Below are 13,429 nucleotides of genomic sequence, written 5' to 3'. Positions count from 1 at the left end.
ACAGGACATCAGCCAGTGCCAACTGGAGAGGTGATCATTTGGGCCTTTTTTGCAGCCACAGGACCTGCCAATGACCTTCTCTGTATACCAAAGTACTCCAGAGTCAATCATGCGGCCATCTTTTCAGACAGTTAAAGCTTCGTGGACGTTTGGTCCTGCAACAAGACAGTTATCACAAGTACATCAACAAATCTACAACAAAATGGCTTTAAAAGAAAAGAATTAAGATGTTGCAATGGCCCGGGCAAAGTCCGATACGACCTGTGACCCATGAAAACGTTAGTTTTGACTGTTTCCTCTGACATAGCAAATAGTTTTTTGTCAGCTATGAGTTTTTTATTTGTGCATTAGTTGCAGTTTTCATTCACATTGCACTTTATATCTTTGAATAAATAAATAAAAATATAGAATTTTCTCTTTTTGTCAGCTTGCATTGTGGTGTAAAATTACAATTAAATGTTTATATTTTAAAAAAAAGATTGAGCCAAATGCCAACAGCAGGACAAAAGAACTATAACTGGTACTGCCCCTTCAATTGGACCACAGCAGTGTGTTTGTGTTTTCCATGCTAACTTTGCAATCACGGTTACTTTTGCTGACTTACCAGGACAACATCTTACATGCTAACACAGCTGCATGAACGTAAAACAGTATTTATTTACACACGCACACAAACATATGCATATACAATCCTTACATTGACAAATATAAGCCCGCCTTTGTTAAGTGTAAGTACACAAGCAGCGCAGTTGTACACCAGTTTAATGACCTCATTTTGTTTGGCCAATGAGGTGTGCTGTTAACAACATAACACGTGTTTAATGAACGCACGCTCACAGGCATACACTCCAGCGCATGTTGTCTCAGCACCTGAAATATTACCTAGTTAACAAAAACACTATTAAACTGACCTACACCTAAACACGCACGCACAAACTAATTTCGCCAGGCCATTTTACCACATGCTAATGAAAGGGAACAGACTTTATTAGCTCTTTTTAACAGCCAGCACCCCACCTAATCATGTTCGCCCAGACTCAAACACGTGTGCATTTTCCTACATGAGTCAAAACAAAGATATCAGAGACATGCAAACTGAGATTTTAGCTGGAATATGGATGAGCGATTAGCATATCCTGCTGGTTGAGGTCAAAGAACCACGGGGCAATCCAAAGTCTCCACTCTATGTCGACGCCATGTTTAAACTGGTCCCAGCACCACCACTATTACCAATATTACACCCCTTGATATTCCAACATGATGTATTTTTGGTCTCTTTAGACAATGGAAATCAAATTAAAAGCTATGCAAAAGTAACGAAACATCATGCACTCCTAATCCCGAACTGGCAAACATTTATGTGCAATTTTATTGCAGGACAATAAGCTTGCTGCAATTTTAGTAAATTTAATCATAAATGGATTTAACTAATCTCTATTTCCTCTAATTGCATTCTGCTATTTGCTTTACTATTTTGCAGCCCTTTTCCTGATGCAACCGCACGGTTTTTTACTTCGGAAACTGTTTTAGTTCCATCCAATCATGTTGTAGCTTATCTCATCCTCTAAACCAGAGTCAGAGGTGCTTGTAGCCAGCTGTCAGCTGGGACAGCAGAGGGCCCGGAGGGACTGAGAGGGAGTGAGAAATTTGCTTATTGAATACAGAATGGAGCCCGTTCCAACATAAGACTCAAATTAACAAAATACCAGGATGCAGCTGACACAGAAAAAACAACAGAGAATGCACTAATCGAAAAGTGTGACTGCTTTGATTAATTCAATGCTTAGAAATAATCAGATGTAATATAATAAAAAGAATTTTGACGATTTTTCTAAAACTAAAACAGAGACAGAACAAAATCTTTTGTCCAAGCTTCCAGCTGATTTTAAAATATAGTAAAGTTATAAATGTTATATTTATCATCCTTAAAGCTCTCCAGGGTCTGGCTTTAGCTTTTCCCAGCTTTTGCTCCACACATACAAACACAGATCCTGTGGCAAATCTTTACTAGCAGTTCCTCAGTCTAAACTTAGAGCTGAGGTTGTACAGTTGCTTTTGAGGCCCACAGTCTCTGCAACAGGCTTATTGCTTAAATTTGTCTTCAAATTTACATCTTTAGCTTTGTCCTTTGTACTGTCAGTAAAAGCTTAAAAAAAGTAGATAAGTTGTGGTTGTGTTTTAAGTTTTTTTAATCTGAATTTTGGTAATATTTTTTTTGACCCTATTGTGTTTTTTTCTTTCCTTTTAATTTCTTTGTTACAGTGTACTTGCACTTTTAAAAGCCATAGCACAGACACAGAGAATGACTAAGGTACCGAGCTTTAGTTTATGATGCTTCGAAAAACACAGAGTAATTTTCGGCACATTATTCACACCCTTTAAACAAAGACTCGTCACTCGTGACACACCGTGATTTTGGAAAAGAAATTGTGAGCTGGGCTTTTTTTATGGACACGGGGCATAAAAGAAAGTTTGCACATGTAGCAGTTCGGGGAGCCTGGGAACGGAGTTAATATTTAGTGGTCACGGAATCATGGCGGGTAGACCTGGCAGCGCCTTTACTGTCCAAATTAAAACAGCAGAAATCACCACAACAATTGAGAACAGATTTTCACCAAAGGTGCCTTAATGACACTGTCAGCCACTCACCCTGCAAACACACATAAACACAAAAATGCAGCACATGCTAACGCTAATGATCTACCTGCTTAAAGCTTAAAGGATCAAAATCTTATCAGTGACCAGGTCTTTTACATAATCAGTTGGGAAGGGGTTAAATGTGTATATCTTAAAGTACATATATATACTGTGTACATATACATATATATATATGTATATGTGTGTGTATGTGTGTGTGTGTGTGTGCATCTAGTAGGCATCAGAAAGCACGCACCCGCTGTTCCAGTCTGTTTCCTCCCCATAAAAAGCAACACTTAGCACTTCATTCTCGAGCAGTCCTGACAACATTATACAGGTTAGTTTAAGAGAAGAGAGGAAAAAAACAAAGCCAGAGAAAACAGAGGGTGAAAAAAAAGTTTGAGGGATGGAAAAAAAAAGAACAAAAACGGAAGCTTGATCACTCAGCTGGGAATATTCAGAGAATTGTTTTTAACGAGTTAAATAAATTTTCCCACAAATGAGGTGAGGGAAAGCAAGAGGGGCAGAGCAAGGCGGAGAGAGAGAGCTAGGGTGTGTGTGTGTGTGTGTGTGTGTGTGTGTGTGTGTGTGTGTGTGTGTGTGTGTGTGTGTGTGTGTGTGTGTGTGAGCGAGAGGGAGGTGAAACTGAAGTGAGTGTTTGGCCTGGTGTTGGGAATATTTTACAAGCTGCATTAATGGTTGTTCTTAAAACGCAGCTATTAAGAACCGTCCATAATGTTGTATATCATGGGTGATTATGTTCACATACACAGGCTTACGCAGCTAAACACTCCCTCATTAGACACACACACACACAAGCCAAAGCCCTTAAACGTGTGCTGGTGCAACACCTTTTGTGTAAATAGCTGCTTCCTCCTGCCCAAACAAACTGCACCTCTTCTCCAGAGCGCACAATGCAGCAATTCACGCTGGAGTGTGGGTTAGAAAATTTAAAGACAACAGTTGCTGACACGGGGTAACCCCGGTTTCGTTCGTCCTGTTAAAAATACCGATGCACATTGCCACGTGTGGCCAAATGTGAGGCCTGTGCATGGCTGCCAGATTTGGCTCTGTTTGGGGTTAGTTGGCTGTCAGCTGGTGTCAAAATTAGTCGTTAGCAACAGTACGGCCTGCATGGTTCGTTGTTAGCTCACAGATGTGAACCAGTTTCACCAGTATCACTTTCTGCAGTGTTAACTTGGACTCATGTAGCAGTAGCCATTTTTGACATAACAGAAGATTTCTACATTTTGCAAAGTACAGTGTGGTTTGGCTCTCTGTCCAGGAGTCAGTTGCATAGATGGATGGCTATATGGAGATTTTTTCCTTTTTAACATTTAGCCTATAAACCCTGTTTGGCTTAAGCAGACTGCAGCAAACAGCTAGGTTGGCATTAAACATAGAAAAACAAGAATCAGTCTATCATACGTCTATGATTCTTTCATTCATATGGTGGCTCTAGTACAGACTCGGTTCTCCGTCCAGTGCAGGGATGTCAAACTCATTTTACCATGTGGGCCTTGTACAGCCCACTTGATCTTAAGGAGGCTGGACCAGTGAAACAACTCTTTCTGTCAGTGTAAAGAAGTTTAACTACACATTTAATCCTTGAGATATTTTAATATAAGAAAAAGTGCATCTCAGGTTTTTCCACAAAATAAAGAAATTCTGCTTTGGGCTTAAATTGTGTAAGGAATAAAGCTCATCAGCTCATTGTGCAGGCTGTCCACCAATTATAAATGTAATTATATTATTTATTGACAAAATATAATTTTATTATTACATTTTTATTTTACTGTGAATCCACTGTAAAAATCATAAAATTCTTTAGCAGATAGTGAAAAGCAGGAACTTTCTGTTATTGGCATGTGTATCTATTACTTATTTACTTTAGTGTAGCATGCATGGCTATGAAGGAGGTCTTTATCAGTAGGAGAAGCTGTAAAACTTATAAAAAATATAGTTTAAAGGCTAAAAATTGTGTCCTCCTCTCCATTTTCTAAAGTCTTTGACGAACCAATTCTGGCCCTGGGCCTTATGTTTGACACCACTAGTGTTTAACTGTGTTGTGTGACATCCCGAAGGTGAGGAGACCCAACACCCTCCCAGCCAGAGCGTTCTCACTCCCGAGGCGTAACATGTCGACGTTTTGTCACGTCCCGCGGCGTTCCTGAGGAACGCGAAAGGAGACCTTCGGCGTTCTTATGGTACGCGGCGGGTTATGGCTGGAATCCAGTGCAATGACGCTCCCGCGGTAGTAGACGTTCCAGCCCTGTATTCCAGCCCTAAACCTAACCTTATCCCTAGCCCTGACCATAACCTTATTCCTGACCTTAACCAGGACTTTAATGATGTTAAATAGCGTGTTTCTAAGCGATTTGAAGAAAAAGAGCGAACATGTGTAGGTTCAGTCCAGACGGTTCTCATATTTCCTCTTTTTCCGAGGTCGTCATTTAGGAACGTGGTGGGTAGCCGAAAACGTAATATGGTGACGATTTGTCACCTAGCGTAAAATGTTACGCTTTGGGAGTGAGAACGGGTTGGTCCCAGCTGTCCACAGAGTCCATAACATGTTCTGAAAGTGTATTTTTATTTCCTTCATACATTTCTGTTTGTTTATATTAAACAACCTCTCCAGCTGTATAATGCTTAGCATAATGCTATGCTACACTAATAGCTTCCTGGCCCTAATGCTGTATAATTTATGCACAGCCATGCAGGTCAGTACAGCTTTATCCCACAATAAATACGTCCCACTGTGTATTTACTGTCTCCCCAGTTAAAACACATAGTATACTGGCCTTAGGAAATCTGCAACACGCCTGCTTTATTTCCTCCTGCAGTTACTTCTGAAAAAGCTTTATTGAACTGGCAGAAGGATCACTGGAAAAGGATCTGATTGTATTTCTAAGTTATAATCCATGAATCATGCGTATATGAGAACAGAAGGGTTGGAAATATTAAGACATCAGACAGTATGGAGCTGAATATTTTCTTTGTTATTCTAGGCGCCAGGGCTTGCTCCCAGAGGAAGTGGCGGGCATTGTGGTCAGTAGCTGACTACAGTATGGAATAGACCCAGTGTTTGTGTGTATGTGTGTGTCTGTGTGTCCTGAGTGGCGATTGGAGGTGTGTCCATCAGTCCATCTAGCTCCTCCTCTCTCTCCTTCCTTCACTTTCTGCAGTGCTGCAGCCTCAAAAACTCCAATAAAAGCAATAAACCACACTTTGTGTGTATGTGTGTGTGTGTGATGCACCCCTAAGAAGCACACCCACCCACACAAACTCATTTCCTAAGCAAAAACAAACAATGTGCACACATATATTTATGCATGCAGGTAAGCACACATGCGCAAAAACCCCCGCGGTCCCTGCCACCCTCCGTCTTCCCGCCTCCCCTGGTTAAATATCCTGGTTATTAAGCAGAAATGTGCTGCAGAATTCTGAGGCTCTGTGTGCAGCACATCTGGCCCGAGCCTTCAGGAAACGACTGGTTCACTTCACTCTTGTCATCACCTTCCAACACATTTCTTTCACGTTTCAATTTAGGAGCGGCACAGCAGGCAGCTACAGCGCACACAAGCACGAATCTGCACATAAACACACACACACATCCACGCGCAGCCACACATGGACACACATCTGGGCATAAGCGCTCAGGCACTGACACACACGGTCCATATTAGCAAGGGTGGGAGTGTACTTTTAGCTGTTACAACGCACCATTTTCAGCCTTTCAGCTCAAAGGGGTGGGCTCCTTTTTCATCCTTTTCTTTATGTATTTTTATTAGAGCTGTCCCCCTCTCTCCCACTTTCTCTCTCTGTCTCCCGTCGGTGTTTTGTTGACAGTAGAAAACCTTTAAACCACCCGTGACACAAACTCCCATTTCAGGCTTGGTCAGGATTGTGTGGGATTAACAGAGTGCGATATACTGAGGCTCTGGGAAAGGATTTTTTTATGGAAATGTATTGTGTTTGTGTGTCTGTGTGTGTGTACAAAAGGACTTTACTGTCAGTAAAATCTAAAAACAAAAGCCTACTTTTCATCAAGAATTTAACACAGCGTAGCGTCTTCATTTTCAGAGAGATTTTACACATTTTCGAGTCTGACTTATATTATTTAAAGTCTTTAATTTTAACAGTTTGGGGATAAAAAATGAAATTTGATAAAATGATTTAGGTTGGGCGGTACTCGTGACGTCTTTTTTTTGTTTTTTTTAGACTGCAACTCATTTGTGATACCACAGACAAGACTGCCTGACACTGAAATACTTCAGCATCTCTGTCTTTGTGTAGACTTTAGTTAAGAGTCCAAGACAGCCTTAAATCCAGAGTTATTTGTTTTATCCGTCCTTTCTTTGTTTCAGTTTTTCTTGGCGCAGTATGTGCTCACCAAACACGTTTCCCCCCACTGTTCGGAGACGTAATTTACTACAATTTCTGGTTGAATTCACTGCTGAAGCAACCTGATCTCATTGAAATGTTTCTGTGGGCAGCAATGGTTTGGTCTCTGGTCTGCTGTCACAATACGTATGATGTGGGAGACACACGGCTTAAAGTCTTAGAGTCCGGCTCGTCGTTGTCTGTTTAGAAACCGTGCAAAACCATTTCTAATCATCGTCACAGAGGCAAAGACCGCAAAACATGTGAGGTTGAACCCACAGCAGCATGCAGGCGCTGACTGATGACACGCTAAGCCTGCTTCGCTGCACTGACTGATGATGACACGTCAAGGAGGCTGCTTCCACTGATGAAGTCATCTGGGATTAACAGCCGGCTGTTTCCTAGCTCCTACGTAGTGACAAACTGAAGTGATAATTCAGGATTAGACAGTGACATCGTCACATGCTGTTTCTTTAACAGCAGTGGATTGAAAGTGTATGAATAAGACCTTCTTGGTCTCCTGGTTTTGACATTTCATCACTCCCTTGCAATCTGATCATTGCGTGCCATTAAACAGTATGAGTAAGTGATGTTTACTCCTCACAAGCAGGACTACCCTCCTGTACTTCCTCACATGATGAGTGTCATCATGTGAAACACTGTTCAGTCCGCTGTGGGTATGCAGGTGGTGAGTGTGAAAGCTTGTAAAGATTGAAACAGACACTAGCAGTTCATTTTCTCAGCGTAATCTTAAACACATTTAGACTCCATCACTACAAATGTAGCTAATGACCCAGGATTTTCTGGCTCAGGAGGAGGAAAAGTCTGTTATCGAAAGACAGAGACAAAGAAAGAAAGCAGACAGATTGGAGAAAAAGAGGAACACTAGTCTTGCTTCTATTATCTGCAATGAAATTGCGTGGATGGATTTGCAGGTGGGGCTGTTGCACGAGTTTCCTACATCCACTTGGGGGCAGACATCGACAGCAGCTCTGGCAACACTCACAGAGGTGAGACAGAGGACCTGTTGGAATGTCTTAACTGTGCAATGTCATGTTATTTTATTATACAGTGGGGCAAAAAAGTATTTAGTCAGCCACCGATTGTGCAAGTTCCCCCACTTAAAATGATGACAGAGGTCAGTAATGTGCACCAGAGGTACACTTCAACTGTGAGAGACAGAATGTGAAAAAAAATCCATGAATTCACATGGTAGGATTTGTAAAGAATTTATTCGTAAATTAGGGTGGAAAATAAGTATTTGGTCACCTCAAACAAGGAAAATCTCTGGCTCTCACAGACCTGTAACGTCTTCTGTAAGAAGCTTTTCTGTCCCCCACTCGTTACCTGTATGAATGGCACCTGTTTGAACTCATCATCTGTACAAAAGACACCTGTCCACAGCCTCAAACAGTCAGACTCCAAACTCCGCCATGGCCAAGACCAAAGAGCTTTCGAAGGACACCAGGAAAAGTATTGTAGACCTGCACCAGACTGGGAAGAGTGAATCTACAATAGGCAAGCAGCTTGGTGTGAAAAAATCAACTGTGGGAGCAATCATCAGAAAATGGAAGACATACAAGACCACTGATAATCTCCCTCGATCTGGGGCTCCACGCAAGATCTCATCCCGTGGGGTCAAAATGATCATGAGAACGGTGAGCAAAGATCCCAGAACCACACGGGGGGACCTGGTGAATGACCTGCAGAGAGCTGGGACCAAAGTAACAAAGGTCACCATCAGTAACACACTACAACGGCAGGGAATCAAATCCCGCAGTGCCAGACGTGTTCCGCTGCTGAAGCCAGTGCATGTCCAGGCCCGTCTGAAGTTTGCCAGAGAGCACATGGATGATACAGCAGAGGATTGGGAGAATGTCATGTGGTCAGATGAAACCAAAGTAGAACTTTTTGGTATAAACTCAACTCGTCGTGTTTGGAGGAAGAAGAATACTGAGTTGCATCCCAAGAACACCATACCTACTGTGAAGCATGGGGGTGGAAACATCATGCTATGGGGCTGTTTTTCTGCCAAGGGGACAGGACGACTGATCCGTGTTAAGGACAGAATGAATGGGGCCATGTATCGTGAGATTTTGAGCCAAAACCTCCTTCCATCAGTGAGAACTTTGAAGATGAAACGAGGCTGGGTCTTCCAACATGACAATGATCCAAAACACACCGCCCGGGCAACAAAGGAGTGGCTCCGTAAGAAGCATTTGAAAGTCCTGGAGTGGCCTAGCCAGTCTCCAGACCTCAACCCCATAGAAAATCTGTGGCGGGAGTTGAAAGTCCATGTTGCTCGGCGACAGCCCCAAAACATCACTGCTCTCGAGAAGATCTGCATGGAGGAATGGGCCAAAATACCAGCTACTGTGTGTGCAAACCTGGTAAAGACCTATAGTAAACATTTGACCTCTGTTATTGCCAACAAAGGTTATGTTACAAAGTATTGAGTTGTATTTTTGTTATTGACCAAATACTTATTTTCCACCCTGATTTACGAATAAATTCTTTACAAATCCTACCATGTGGATTCATGGATTTTTTTTTTAACATTCTGTCTCTCACAGTTGAAGTGTACCTCTGGTGCAAATTACTGACCTCTGTCATCATTTTAAGTGGGGGAACTTGCACAATCGGTAGCTGACTAAATACTTTTTTGCCCCACTGTATATGCAATCTGAGAGTCACATGAACAAGCAAAAACTCAGTTTGCAATCTCTGCAGCAATCTGTAGCTCAGTGCTTCTTCCTGCATAGGACAGCGGATAACTATGTGAGACCAAATTCTATATTTCAGTCCTTACGGCTTCATAAGACCAGTCAACAAATCTCAAGGGGGTTAACTTGTGACTCATAACATTAAATCATTAAATATCACAAACAGTCTAGAAGCCGCAAAGTCTATAGTTACACGTGAGAGCTGTCGTGTTTTATATTTTACTGCATGTTTGGACGCATGCAGTAAAACACCTTGAAGTGGATTAATTTATGTAGTGTTAAAATAATAAATCATGAGTTTGTTTTTTCACGGGCATATTCTGAACTGCACAAATCTACAGTTCTAGTTCAATCATTTGCAGAATCCATGTGATTTGTTTTTACTTTAATCATTTACACACTTTGCAGTCGTCCTTTCAACATACTCTGTAATTACATAAATGCATTAGCATCACATGTTTCTTGTATTCTTCTCTCACAATTTAGATGTGTTGCTTTCCGCCGTTTTCCTCCACATTTTGTTACATTCACTGTTTTTTGCATGCAAATTTTTGTATTGTGCAATACAGACTTAAACTTTCAGAGATAATATGTGGATTTCATCTTCTTGTTTAGGCTCAAAACGGTCGAATTAAAACATTTAAACAAGGGGCAGTCAGTGCAAGAACGGCCACCGTCGCGACTTTCATGAAACACTCAAACTGTGTGACTGTGAAGTTCATCACGCAGGAGCTTATTTTTACAACAAGCGCCTTTTTTTGTACAGAAGTGGCAGCGGTAGTAGAAGTGAAAGAATAGGAAACAGAGTGAGGAGTGAGGAGATGGTGAGAGGGTGGGGGTCGTGTCTGTTCTAGTGTGGTTTGGGGGAGTTATTTGGTGTTAAAATATGCCTTAATGGTTGCTGGGGATCCATTTATTACAGGCAGGAAGCAGAAGGGGGTTTCTCTTCTCATTTAATGTGACCGCCGAGAAGCTCGCCAAGTCCTACAGGCAAGCCAGCATTCCTGTGCACCAACGCTGCACACACACACACTGGACTATGTTATACACCTAATTATACTGCCGTGCATGTAAACGAAGTTTACATGCATGCATGTGTGTCGATGCATCATTTTAAAAACATACACGCATCGCGGTACTTCTAGAAAACTGGCAAATATGTGCGATCTCATAAAATGCACACACACAAATAGACTGTACTCGCTGGCAGTGAGAATGACCTTTTCTGAACCATGGAAACACACACATTAACACACACACACACTTATACACACAGAAAAGCCTCTGCAAAACATTTAGGCATGGCAGGGGCTGAGGTTATATAAAAAGTCTCTCGAGGGCTTATTAATTCACATTTGTTTTGCAGTTGTGAAGCTTGGTTTCTCTCCTTCTCACTCATCCCGTCTCTGTGTCTAGTTGTCGGTTTTCACTCATTTCCGGTCCGTCGTCCTTCACTTTCTCAGGGATGTATGCAGCTTCCTCCCGTTGCCACACTTTCTTCCCTTCTCTTTCTTTCCCTGTGTTCATCCAGCACAGAGCCATATCCAGCTTGACACCCTTTCCCAGCGTTAGGGAGGGTGTGTTAACACCTCGTCCCGCACACATGCCAGGGCCTAAAGACCCGTTTATGAAGTGTAGTGCTCCTGGCGTGTAAGTATGCACAGACATATTTATGCACTGATGGGCTTTGATTTCATATTTTTGTCTTGTTTTCAAAATATTCTAGAAAAAAACAAAACCTTCATTCCAGTGTAATAACTATGCGCCCCCAGTTGGCTCTTTTTAAAAAAATGTTGGCATGGTAACCTAATGGGAGACGAGGTGTGCTGATTGTGATCACAGCGAGTTTAACGACAGGCTGTCATGTCGTTTGGTCAAAATGCCAAATCAAATTATACAGTGTAACCACTTTTAAGGCAAAGTAACCATAGAGGCTTCACTTGGTTACTGCAGGTGCTCAATTAAAGGTTGCGTAAGGTTGTGTGTGTGTGTGTGTGCGCGCAAGTGTATTGGGTTACATGGCCGATCTAAGGCTATATCCCTGTTTTCATCAGCTGAGTGAGGAAGTATCCAGTGCCAATACAGTGCAATCTGACCCCTACGTGCAAACAGACGTGCGCCTTAATGCACAGAGTAGCAGAAAAGCAGACACACACTTTAATGATGACCTTTTTCTTTAGCAAGTATTGTATCACTGAGTCAGTACAAGACTTGAAGCCCTTCTAACTGCTGTTTTCACTGGAAATCATTGTTCTCATTTATGATTTGGTTTCTTACACAGGCTTTGATTCAATTCGTGGGATTTGGCCTATAAATATCTTCTTTGATTTAGAGATTTCAAGCAAGCCATTTGGCGAAAGACTGGAGGAGAGGGGGCGGGGGGGGGGGGGGGGGGGGGGGGGGATTTGTTGTTGACCTCTCACCTCTCTGTGCCAAACAAAAGACCTCGAACATCTAAATAACACTTTTGTAGGGAATCCTTTCTCGAGGTAACCTACCTAAGTGGCCGATGACGTTACCAGCATTCATACTTTTGTGTGGTGTGTTATGTGTTAATTACCCTGTGGTCGTGTCCCAGTGTTTTATGTGCACAATAGAAACAAATAAAACTCTGGTATTCCCCCCGACTCTTTGTTGTGCTCACTTTGTTTCTCTCGTTTCTCACGTTTTGTCACGTTTTACATTCCCTCACATGCATTCTGATTTGACTTCAGCAGACCCCTCCAACTGTATCTGTGAGTCCTTACATTGAGGCAATGATTGTTATTTCTCACTGATAAATTCAAAAACAGGCCAATCACAGCAGTTGCTGGCTATGCTTTCAGTGATGAGTGGTTGCATTTCCAGGTGGGTGCACGTCGGGTTATGGCGCAGGGTGTCAGAGAGGTTTGCAGATAGAGCATGTCTACAGTGTAGCTTTAGCACAGATTTCCTGTAAGAAGTCAGTACTGATATTAACAGTTATGATTGACAGGGGATGTTTTCGCATTGTTAACTTGCTCTCTCTAATTAGCCAAAATGAATTGGGGGATTCCCATGATGCATTGAGTATTTCTTTTTCAGTCACCTTTCTCACTCACTATGTATTAACAGACCTCTCTGCATTGAATCATACTTGTTATTAACCTCTGTCTCTCTTCCACAGCATGTCTTTATCCTGTCTTCCTTCTCTCACCCCAACCTGTCGCAGCAGATGGCCCCGCCCCTCCCTGAGCCTGGTTCTGTCGGAGGTTTCTTCCTGTTAAAAAGGAGCTTTCCCTTCCCACTGTTGCCAAAGTGCTTGCTCATAGGGGGTCAGATGATTGTTAGGTTTTTCTCTGTATGTCTTATTGTAGGTTCTACCTTACAACATACAGCTCCTTCAGGTGACTGCTGTTGTGACTTGGTGCTGTATAAATAAAATTGAACTGAATTGAATTCACTAATGTATCAACTACTGTATGTGACAAGTATGTTGACACATGTTGCTGGATATTTTGGGGAACTAGGTTAGTTTGATTCTTGGCTTTAATTCAATCCAATTCAATTCAGTTTTATTTATATTGCACCAAATCACAACAGCAGTTGCCTCAAGGTGCTTTATATTGTAAGATATAATTGTAAGCCCTACAACAATACAGAGAAAACAGAGAAAACCCCAACAATCATTTGACCCCCTATGAGCAAACACGACAGTGGGAAGGAAA

This window comes from Rhamphochromis longiceps, linkage group LG15, assembly GCF_057381845.1.
Source record: "Rhamphochromis longiceps isolate RC_006_pf linkage group LG15, R_longiceps_female_GT1.1, whole genome shotgun sequence".
Taxonomy (NCBI): domain Eukaryota; kingdom Metazoa; phylum Chordata; class Actinopteri; order Cichliformes; family Cichlidae; genus Rhamphochromis; species Rhamphochromis longiceps.
This window is presented reverse-complemented; position numbering follows the sequence as displayed.